The following is a 12,864-nucleotide window of genomic DNA, read 5'->3' as shown; positions in this document are numbered from 1 at the left end:
GAACAACTTCTCATTGTTTCAAGTATTTTCACACTCGGTAGTAAATCGACAAACGATTTAAGCGCTGGAGAAGGGAACTGAGTTGTGTTAAACTGAAAGGCAAGATCATCAGACTTGGTCCAATTAGTATTAATATTGGATTCATAAAAAATGGAAGAATTAGTAGTGGGAGCACTTCGATGGGTAATATTTGGATTCTTAGAAGGTTGAGGAGGAGGGGTAATAATGGGAGTGGCATGGTGTAACTAGGGAGCTGGTGGAGATGAAAGCCATGTGGGAAATGGAAGAAGGAGTAGCTTATGGTGTTGTTACTGCTGGTGGTGGTGGTGATGATGTGGAAGGCATCGTTGCAGTTGTAGCAATGGTAAGAACAGAAGTTGGTGGTTGTTCCCTCCGTCGACATAACGGTATGTTTGGTATTTCTGGTCTCGATTTTCTCTAAGCACTACTAATAACCTTTTGAATTTTCATTTTCATTCTGAATTTAACTGATAGATACAGACCTCATTGCGAAGGTTATTTAAAACAATTTAATTTTTGGTGTATTGTACATCACTTTTTTCATAACTTACACGCGATACGCATGACCAAAGAACGTGTCTAGAAACAAAAAAGACAATATGCATATATAGTTAGAATCGATAGTATTTGAAATTAATACTATCTATTTAAAAACCGAGATTTGAATTTCAAAACTAAGATTTAAATTTTAAATTTTTTTGACTTCTTGGGTTGTGTTTTTTGCAATAAAAACATACAAAATGCAGTTGTTGGGCATTCAGGGAATGGAAAAACTCATGTTTTCAAGAACACTGGTTCCCAAAACAAAACTTTGGCACCCCAATTAGCCCTTTTCAAAATCGTTCTTTTTGAATTCGTTTACGTCTTCTTTCGGCAATTCATGACGGCAAAGAGGATAACTCCGATGAAGAGTAGGGACAAAGCAGTGATTATGAAAGTAATGCTTACAAGGAAATTGATTCGGTTCCTTATTGATCTCACTTATTCCTCCATACAAATTGAACAACATTTTGATGATTCATGTATTTTCACACTCAGTAGTAAATAGACAAACGATTTAAGAGTCGGATATGTGAATTAACTTGAGATAAAATCAAAGGCAAGGTCATTGGAGTAAGCCCAATCAGTATCCAAATTGGATGCATAAAGAATAACAAAATTGGTGGTGGGAGCACAAGGATAGGTAAAATTGGGATTCTTAGAAGGTTGAGGAGGGGGGGTAATAATGGGATTGGCAATGGAGTAACTAGCATGGAGATGGCGATGAAGCCAATGAGTTCAACAGAAGGAGAAGGAGCTTATGGTGGTGGTGTGGAAGGCATCACCGTTATATAGGAGTTACCAACAATGGTGGCGGTGGCCTCCGTCGACATGAAGATATGGTTGGTATTTCAGAGCTCGATTTCTCTAGGGGACTACTAGTCAACTTTTGAATTTTTATTTTCATTTTGAATTTAACTTTTATACACCGACCGTCATTATGAAGGTTATATACGACATATTCATTTTTGGTGTATTATATATATATATATATATATATATATATATATATATATATATATATATATATATATCACTTTTTCATAACTTACACGAGATATGCATGTTCTAAGAACGTGTCCAGAAATTAAAAATATAATATGCATAAATAGTTAAAATCGATCGAATTTGAAAATAATACTATCAATTTAAAAACAGAGATTTGAATTTGAATATGAAAACTGAGATTTAAAAACTTGATTTTTGACTTCTGGAGTTGTGTTTTTTTCAAAAATAAATTCACAAAATGAAGTTGTTCGGCATTCAAGGAATGGAAATGCTCATGTTTTCAAGAACCCTAGTTCCCAAAACAAAACTTTGGCACCCCAATTTGCCCTTTTTGAAATCGTCGACGTCTTCTTACGGCAATTCAAGCCGGAAAGGAGGATCAGTATAACTCCGATTATGTGAGGGGATAATATAGTGATTATGAAAGTAAGCTTACAAGGAAATTGACTCGGTTCCTTATTAATCTCAAATTCCTCCATACAAATCAAACAACTTTTCTTTGATTCAAGTATTTTCACACTAGGTAGTAAATCGACAAATGATTTAAGCGCTGGAGAAGGGAATTGAGCTGTGTTAAACTGAAAGGCAAGATCATCGGAGTCGGTCCAATCAGTATCAATATTGGATTCATAAACAATGGATTTGAATTAGTAGTGGGAGCACTTCGATGGGTAATATTCAGATTCTTAGATGGTTGAGGAGGAGGGGTAATAATGGGAGTGGCAATGGTGTAGCTAGGGAGCTGGTGGAGATGAAAGCCACGCGGGAAACTGAAGAAGGAGAAGCTTATGGTGGTGCTGGTGGTGATGTGGAAGGCATCGTGGCAGTTTTAGCAGTGGTAAGAACAACAGTTGGTGGTTGTTCCCTGCATCGACATAACAGTATGTTTTGTATTTCTGGTCTCGATTTTCTCTAAGCACTACTAGTAACCTTTTCAATTTTCATTTTCATTTTGAATTTAACTGATATACATAGACCGTCATTGTGAAGGTTATTTAAAATAATTTAATTTTTGGTGTATTATATATCATTTTTTTTATAACTTACACGAGATATGCACGTCCAAAGTATGTGTCCAGAAATAAAAAAGACAATATGCATATATAGTTAGAATCGGTAGTATTTTAAATTAATACTATCGATTTAAAAACTGAGATTTGAATTTGAAAACTTAGATTTAAACTTTTAATTTTTTGACTTCTTGGGTTGTGTTTTTTGCAATAAAAACATACAAAATGTAGTTGTTGGGCATTCAGGGACGGAAAAACTCATGTTTTCAAGCACACTGGTTCCCAAAACAAAACTTTGGCACCCCAATTAGCCCTTTCCAAAATCGTTCTTTTGGAATCTGTTTACGTCTTCTTTCGGCAATTCATGCCGGCAAAGAGGATAACTCCGATTAAGAGTAGGGACAAAGGTTGAATATGAAAGTAATGCTTACAAGGAAATTGATTCGGTTCCTTATTAATCTCAACTTCCTCCATACAAATTGAACAACATTTTGATGATTCATGTATTTTCACACTCGGTAGTAAATAGACAAACGATTTAAGAGTCGGATATGGGAATTAACTTGAGATAAAATCAAAGGCAAGGTCATTGGAGTAAGCCCAATTGGTATCAAAATTGGATGCATAAAGAATAACAAAATTGGTGGTGGGAGCACAGGGATAGGTAAAATTGGGATTCTTAGAAGGTTGAGGAGGGGTAATAATGGGATTGGCAATGGAGTAACTAGTATGGAGATGGCGATGAAACCAATGAGGGAAACAGAAGGAGAAGGAGCTTATGGTGTTGTTTGTGGTGGTGATGTGGAAGGAATCATTGCTGTTGTAGTAGGTAACAACAACAGTTGGTGGCGGTGGCCTCCGTTGACATGAAGGTATGTCTGGTATTTCTGAGCTCGATTTCTCTGGGGGACTACTTTTGAATTTTTATTTTCATTTTTAATTTAACTTGTATACACCGACCGTCATTACGAAGGTTATTTACGACATATTCATTTTTGGTGTATTATATATCAATTTTTTCATAACTTACACGAGATATGCACGTTCAAAGAACGTGTCCAGAAATTAATAATATAATATGCATAAATAGTTAAAATCTATAGTATTTGAAAATAATACTATCAATTTAAAAACAGAGATTTGAATTTGAATATGAAAACTGAGATTTAAAAACTTGATTTTCGACTTCTGGAGTTGTGTTTTTTTCAAAAACAAATTCACAAAATGCAGTTGTTCGGCATTCAAGGAATGGAAAAGCTCATGTTTTCAAGAAACCTGGTTCCCAAAACAAAACTTTGGCACCCCAATTTTCCCTTTTCGAAATCGTCGACGTCTTTTTATGGCAATTCAAGCCGGAAAAGTGGATCAGTATAACTCCGATTATGTGAAGGGATAATGTAGTGATTATGAAAGTAATGCTTGCAAGGAAATTGACTCGGTTTCTTATCAATATCTAATTTCCTCCATAAAAGTCAAATAACTTTTCATTGATTCAAGTATTTTCACACTCGGTAGTAAATCGACAAACGATTTAAGCACTGGAGAAGGGAACTGAGCAGTGTTAAACTGAAAGGCAAGATCATCGGAGTCGGTCTAATCAGTATCAATATTGGATTCATAAAAAATGGTAGAATTAGTAGTGGGAGCACTTCTATGGGTAATATTCAGATTCTTAGATGGTTGACGAGGAGGGGTAATAATGGGCGTGGCAATGGTGTAACTAGGGAGCTGGTGGAGATGAAAGCCACGAGGGAAACGGAAGAAGAAGGAGCTTATGGTGGTTTTACTGGTGGTGGTGGTGGTGATGTGGAAGGCATCGTTGCAGTTGTAGCAGTGGTAAGAATAGCAGTTGGTGGTTGTTCCCTGCGTCGACATAACGGTATGTTTTGTATTTCTGGTCTCGATTTTCTCTAAGCACTACTAGTAACCTTTTGAATTTTCATTTTCATTTTGAATTTAACTGATATACATAGACCGTCATTGCGAAGGTTATTTAAAACAATTTAATTTTTGGTGTATTATATATTGCTTTTTTCATAACTTACACGAGATATGCACGTCCAAAGTACGTGCCCAGAAATAAAAAAGACAATATGCATATATAGTTAGAATCGATAGTATTTGAAATTAATACTATTGATTTAAAAACTGAGATTTGAATTTGAAAACTTAGATTTAATTTTTTAATTTTTTTGACTTCTTGGGTTGTGTTTTTTTGCAATAAAAACATACAAAATGTAGTTGTTGGGCATTCAGGGAATGGAAAAACTCATGTTTTTAAAAACTCTAGTTCCCAAAACAAAACTTTGGCACCCCAAATTGCCCTTTTCAAAATCATTTTTTTGGAATTTGCTTACGTCTTCTTTCGGCAATTCATGCCAGCAAAGTGGATAACTCTGATTAAGAGAAGGGACAAAGTAGTGATTATGAAAGTAATGCTTCCAAGGAAATTGGTTCAGTTCCTAATTAATCTCAACTTCCTCCATACAAATTTAACAACATTTTGATTATTCATGTATCTTCACAGTCGGTAGTAAATAGACAAACGATTTAAGAGTCGGATATGGGAATTAAGTTAAGTTAGAATCAAAGGCAAGGTCATTGGAGTTAGCCAAATCAGTATCAAAATTGGATGCATAAAGAATAACAAAATTGGTGGTGGGAGCACAGGGAAAGGTAAAATTGGGATTCTTAGATGGTTGAGGAGGAGGGGTAATAATTGGAGTGGCAATGGAGTAACTAGGGTGGAGATGGTGATGAAACCAACAAGGGCAACAGAAGGAGGAGGAGCTTCTGGTGGTGTTTGTGGTGGTGATGTGTGTTACACCCCGTACTTCCAGATGAACGTTCGCTAAGTTTGAGTACAAGTACGTGGAATTATGATCAAGATGAGCCGTCTTTCGGGTTTAAGGAATTGCATAATTATTAGGTATACTTATGGATAAAGTAATATATGAGGAGTATTGGGAAGTCTCACGACCAAATGGAGTAGAAGAAATAAGCTATTGAGACCTTGAATTTTGTGAAAAATATGAAGGGCAAATTTTGGCCCAACTTGGAGAAAAAATATCTTTTAGTATATAAGAAGTTTTGTAGCAAAGCAAAAGCCTAAAATGAAGTTCGTCGAGTTTAGTTTACAACGCAACAAATCGCTCATCGATACAACATCAGAGTAGAGAATTATGGACGTTGCAATTTAGGGCCGATGAAGCTTAAACGTCGCACGCAACGGTGCTACAAGATCGCTACAGTGACCCCGCCCGAATTTGACCCACTATTTAAGGACCAAATCTGATCCAAAACTTCATTTTTTAGCCAAAAATGCTCCAAATATTTCCCAAACCTTCTAGAAAATTCTCCCAACTTCTATCCACTAGATTTTAATGCGAATTAAGTATAATCTCCGGATTTAAGTTGGACAACGTGTAGTTGCGATTATACTATCGTATTGTGGTGAATCTTGGTTGGAATTCAAGGAAAATATTGGAGATATCACGGTACTAGCGAGAATAAGGTATGAATCTCTCCTTATTGATATGGATGTAAGTTTATTTACCGAAGTAGAGTTGTAATAATCGTATAGTGAATTTGTTGGTGGAAAAAATTGGACAAATGTCATGTGGGATATTTTATGGAATATATTGATATTGATAATATTGTGGTTGATGTTGGTCTTGTTGTTGGTTGCTAGATTATGATTCGTGTGGGCATATAAACGGGGGGAGACGCCTAATTTCGCATTCAAAAAGGGGTTTCATTTAAATGCTTAAGACAAGTGTATGACGGTGAGCCTAATAATTGTATGAACGATTTTATATGTAGATTACAAGTCAGGAGGTAAGTGGGAAGGTCAAGGCCAAGATTCCGTGTGTATGTTAAGGCTAAACCTTCCTTTCTTAAGGCATGATTCCTTTGTTGTGAACCTATACATGATATCTTCAATAACCTTGTTTCTAAAAGTACCAAAGCTTATAGTTCCTGATGTTCTTGTGATATCCTTGAGCTTGTTTCATGGATATTGATGTTATTCATTGATGTTGATCTCATCTTATGACTTTGTTCTTTCAAGGTGAGACGTGTTCATGATGACGGTTCCATAATAATAATCCAATGAGTTTAGGAACAGGTTCTTAAGGAATGTTTTATAGGACATGAATAGGGTGCTAGCAGAGGATCTCTAATGAGGTATTTAGTGTTTGAAGAGAGGTTTAGGTTGTATCTTAAGACTTGGTTAATGTTTAGTCAAGCGGGAAGAAGTACTAATGGCCTGAGCTGTGCTTATAAGTCTTATGTAATTATGTAGACCCTACGGTTAAGTGATGACCACAGGAAGCGCATAGAGATTACTTATAGATGTTTAGTTATGATGTTGATTATAATTACCATCGGTCTACGACCGATTGGTATATTACCTATCCAAGCGCCGGTTGCGTTTTTACCACCGTGCTACGCCCGGTTGCAGTATATATATATATTTACCACCGGACCCGGCTAGTCAGTGCGCTTACCACCATTTTACGCCGGTCAGAAGCATTACCGCCGATCGCCGGCAGTTGCATTCTACCGTAGGGCGATAATTGACGGGCGATTATTACCACCGAGTGCCTAGTAGTCAGCAATTACCAACGATCGATTAAGAATTAGTATAGGATGATTAGTAAGATAAAGGCACAGTACTGTACATAGATATGGTTAAGTATGCGAGAGTATAGACAGAGACACGTATCATTTATGGATCGGGTTGCACGCCGCAACACATGTTCAGATAACGTTTGATGATAAGGTAACCAGGACTATGGTAGGATATACAGACCTAGTAAAGATTACAAGAAGATGAAGAGGTATATATACATATGCTAGATTTCCATCGGTAGTTCAGAAATGCCAGGTTGATTCTTATTCTTCTCATCTTTGGTATATGGCTATTTTGTTGCACTTTCCGCCTTGTATACTCAGTACATTGCTCGTACTAACGTCCCTTTTCTGCCGGGGATGCCGCGTTTTCATGCCCGCAGTGTCTCGAGATACGACTCTGACGGATCTTTCGGCAAGGATAACGACTCGGCCAGTGCGCAGTCGTGGCGCTCCACTTGCTTCGGGAGTTGCCCCCGTGAGTCGCGCATGGCCGCATATACATTTGCATGGGGTATGGCGGGGCCCCGTTCCGGCCATTTTATGTCATGTACCACAATAGAGGCTCGTACGTATATACACAGTTAGATATCTTATAATTATCTCGACTTGTACTATATTGTATCATTATTATAGATAGCCTTACCGGCACATGCATTCGAGATTAGTTTGAAGACGTAAGTATGTTATCTTTTGGGCTTGTGCCCCTATGGCTTATAGTACCTTGGTCTTATGTTGCCTTTCGAGATAGAGAAAACATGAGTTACAGTTGGTTCGCTCGGTTCCCGTAGGGTGCCGAGTGCCGGTCACGCCTTACCAAGGTTGGGGTGTGACACTGTGGAAGGCATCATTGCTGTTGTAGTAGGTAACAATGATGAGGCCAGGCGGTGGTCTCGTCGACTTCGACAAGCATGTTTGTATTTCGTGGCCGGGTTTTCTCTGGGGACTACTAGTCAACTTTTGAATTTTCATTTTCATTTTAAATTTAACTTATATACCCCAACCGTCATTACAAAAGTTATTTACGACATATTCATTTTTTGTGTATTACATATCACTTTTTTCATAACTTATACGAGATACACACGTTCAAAGAACGTGTCCAGAAATTAAAAATACAATATGCATAAATAGTTAAAATCGATAGTATTTGAAAATAATACTACCAATTTAAAAACAGAGATTTGAATTTTGAATATGAAAACTAAGATTTAAAAACTTGATTTTTGACTTCTGGGGTTGTGTTTTTTGCAACAAAAACTGACAAAATTCAATTGTTGGGCATTCAAGGAATGGAAAATCACATGTTTTCAAGAACCCTGGTTCCCAAAACAAAAATTGGCACCCCAATTTTCCTTTTTCGAATTCGTCAACGTCATCTTTCGGCAATTCAAGCCGGTAAAAAGGATAAGTATAACTCCGATTAAGTGAAGGGACAATGCAGTGATTATGAAAGTAATGCTTACAAGGAAAATGAATAGGTTCCTTATTAATCTCAAATTCCTCCATACAAATCGAACAAATTTTCATTGATTCATGTATTTTCACACTCGGTAGTAAATCGACGAATGATTTAAGAGCCGGAGAAGGGAATTGAGTTGAGTTAAACTGAAAGGCAAGATCATCGGAGTCGGTCCAATCTGTATCAAAATTGAATTCATAAGAAATGACAAAATTAGTAGTGGGAACACTGGGATGGGTAAAATTTGGATTCTTAAAAGGTACAGGTGGAGGGGTAATAATGGGAGTGGCAATGGTGTAACTAGGGAGGAGGAGGAGATGAAAGCCACGAGGGAAACAGAAGAAGGAGGAGCTTATGGTGGTGTTACTACTGGTGATGGTGTTGATATGGAAGGCATCATTGCAGTTGTAGCAATGGAACAGCAGCTGGTGGTGGTTCCCCATAACGGTATGTTTGGTATTTCTGGTCTCGATTTTCTCTAGGCACTACTAGTAACCTTTTGAATTTTCATTTTCATTTTGAATTTAACTTATACACTCCGACCGTCATTGTCAAGGTTATTTATGACATTTTAATTTTTAGTGTATTATATATCACTTTTTTCATAACTTACACGAGATATGCACGTGCAAAGAACGTGTCCAGAAATAAAAAAAGACAATATGCATATATAGTTAGGATCGTTAGTATTTCAAAATAATGCTATCAATTTAAAAACTGAGATTTGAATTTGAAAATTGATATTTGAATTTTTATTTTTTTGACTTCTCGGGTTGTGTTTGATGCAACAAGAACAGGCAAAATGCAGTTGTTGGGCATTCAGGGAATGGAAAAACTCAGGTTTTCAAGAACCCTAGTTCCCAAAACAAAACTTTAGCACCCCAATTATCCCTTTTCAAAATCGTGATTTTCGAATTCGTTTACATCTTCTTTCGACAATTCATGCTGACAAAGAGGATAGGTATAACTCCGAGCAAGCGAAGGGATATAACTCCGATTAAGCGAAGAGACAATGCAGTGATTATGAAATTAATTCTTACAAGGCAACTGATTCGGTTCCTTATTAATCTCAACAACCTCCATACAAATCGAACAACATTTCGATGATTCATGTATTTTCACACTCGGTAGTAAATAGAAAAATGATTTAAGAGTCAGATATCGGTATTTAGTTGAGTTAAAATCAAAGGCAAGGTCATTGGAGCCAGCCCAATCGATCGAAATTGGATGCATAAAGAATAACAAAATTAGTGGTGGGAGCACGGGGATAGGTAAAATTGGGATTCTTAGAAAGGTTGAGGAGGAGGGGTAATAATGGGAGTGTCAATGGTGTAAGTACGGTGGAGATGGCGATGAAAGCCACGAGGGAAACTAAGGAGTTATAGAGGAGCTTGCTGTGCGTTACCGCCGGTGGGTGCGATGATAAAGGTATCGGCGGTTGTAGCAACGGTAAAAAACAAAGGGTAGCGGCGGCTCCACTTATTACGATGACATGTTTGGTATTTCTAGTCTCGGTTTTGTCTAGGCACTATTAGTAACCTTTTGAATTTTCATTTTCATTTTTAATTTAACTTATATACACATATCATCATCGCGAAGGTTATTTACGACATTTTAATTTTTTGTGTATTATATTTCACTTTTTTTGTAACGACCTATTTGGTCGTTATTGCATCTCCAACCCTGTTGACCCTTTCCCGAGATTGAGACAGGCTCACTTTTGACCCGAGGGGACCGTTGACGTGCTTCCCGAGCTGTTTATATTTGCTTCGGGTGAATTTTAGTGAAAATTGAGCTTAAAGCGAAAAATAGTTGACTCAAAGTTGACTTTTGGGTAAATGGACCTTTTTCAGAAATTCAATGATTTCGAGAGGTCCGGATGATCGTTTAGAACTTGTGCACATATTTGGTTCGGTTCCCAATGAACTCGGGTGCATTTTGGGACTTTGTTTGAAAAGTTAATTTTGAGATATCGTGGGTTGACTCGATTAACGAGACCTCCAATGGGAATTCTGAGGACACGAGTGCGTTCGTAGCATGTTTTTATGTATATCTGCATATTTGGTTTGTGTTGGGGAGGTTTCGAGATGGTTTCGAGGGTCGATTCCCAGTTGGGAAGACAGTAGAAAAATCTGGTGTCTAGTGACCGCTTTGGCACTAAAGAGGTAATGTGGAAGCGCGCGCAAAAGCACGGCTGAACCGCTAAAGCAGCCGACGGACCAGATTTCTTTTTAAAAGGTCCTAAGTCTTTCATTCATTACCTACTCCGAAAATAGAGCTTTTGGGAGCATGTCAAGGTATTTCTTGGGGGAGAATCATTCTGGTAAGTCATTCCATCTTCATTACCATTCCTTATTCCATTAATCATCATAGGAAAATCTATAAAATGTGCTAGTTTCTTTAAGAACTTGTGAATTAAAAGAGAGTTTTTATGAGTTCTCTTTCAGGTTTTTTAACGCATGAAATGATAGTATTTATGCTAGACTATGATGTATCTAAGGTTGTTAATCACATATCTTCCATTATTAGTGTTGGACTTTGAATTTAAGAGTTAGGTTTATACCCAAAATTGGGAGTTTTTGCTTGGATTTGAAATTGAATGAATCCTTGAGTTAATTTAGCAATTGCTGACGGGTTTTTGATCACCCAAGCTTAATTGGTTAATTTACCCCCGAATTTCCCATTTTGCCTCGGGGGCCCCGTTTCCACAAATTCTAGGGTTATTTTTAATTTGACCGATAAAATATAGGTATCGATCTTCATAATTTCTAACCTAGATTTCAAATATGACTAGACTTTCTTGATCTCGAGGCTCAAAGAAAAGGAAAAGCTAAGGGGTGATTGTTGGTGATATTGTTGTTCAGCCTTCCAAGTAGGTTATGGCTTACCCTTTGGTGAGACTTCGTGTAGCGAAGCATATATTTAAATTTTATTGTCGGAGAAAGCATGTGAACCTTCGGGTATGAAGTTATGTTGGATATTTTATTAGGTTGGGCCCTGTTGTGTGATTAGGGCTAGCCACCCCGTTGTGCTGTGATTGAGTTGTCCTATTGTTGTGGGCTTGATGCCACATAGTGATAGTGGATATTGGAGACTATTGAGATACCTTGTTCGTGATATTGTGGTGCCCCACTTGTTGGCATTTGATTTGGGGGATAGTGTCTTTAAATGACTTGTGTAGTCTTTCATGATATTGTTGACGTACCCATGTTTGATACTTGTGATATTGATCTGATTATTCATGTTAACTCATACATCGCACGCATTCACATCTCTCATGATATATTGTTGTTACATTATTGATACTTGATGAAACACTGTGATGAGCTGAGCTCAGTTTGCATGAGAGTGATGTGTGTAGTCCGATATCCGATAGTTGTCCCGGAATTATAGATTATGTGCGAGTGATTTGAGTAGTCCGATGGTTGTCCCAGAATCGTGGATTGTGTGATGTGAGAATCCGATGTCCAATGATTGTCCCAGAATCATGGATGAGTGAGTGCATGGACTTTGCGGATCCCCCATGGGTTGTGCTACCGGGACATCGATACTTCCGTCTGGAGTACATATGTACGCTGCATTACATTGCATTGGCATTCTTACATCATTGCATTGCATTGCATCTTGGCTTATATTATGATGATCTGGTGTTTTACTTGTGTTGTTGATTTCGGATTGGATATATATTGAGACTTGACATACTTGGGTTTTGTCACACCCCGACAAGGGGTACGACGGGCTCCGACCCGTAGGCCGGGAACCACTTGACTTAATAGTTACTTTGAAAATTATATACTACAACTCAAGAACACCTAGACACAGAAAAGGCCCAACATAGAAATATCCGATAATCCAACACATATGTACCTATGTGAACCGACAAGGTCGCCACTAAATAACGTGCATCATAAAGCTGACAAGGCTAACAGGAAAGTATCACAGAGGCAATGCCAACCTAACCATATACAACACTTACATACCCCACTATGTCTATAAGCCTCAGAATGTACATATATTACATTAATTTGAAAGTACCAAAAGATAGAACCGGAGTGGCACTTCCCACACGCCCAAGCGGAAACCTACTACGGTTTTCCCCCAAAATCCGACCCGAAAAACAAAAAGCGATCCCGGCAAGAGACTGAGGATAAAAGTCGATATGGGTAAGCAAAACAAAGTAGGGCGGAAAAA

The sequence above is a fragment of the Lycium ferocissimum genome, chromosome 6, assembly GCF_029784015.1.
Source record: "Lycium ferocissimum isolate CSIRO_LF1 chromosome 6, AGI_CSIRO_Lferr_CH_V1, whole genome shotgun sequence".
NCBI lineage: Eukaryota > Viridiplantae > Streptophyta > Magnoliopsida > Solanales > Solanaceae > Lycium > Lycium ferocissimum.
The sequence above is the reverse complement of the archived record's forward strand: the minus strand, read 5'-3'. Positions refer to the sequence as shown.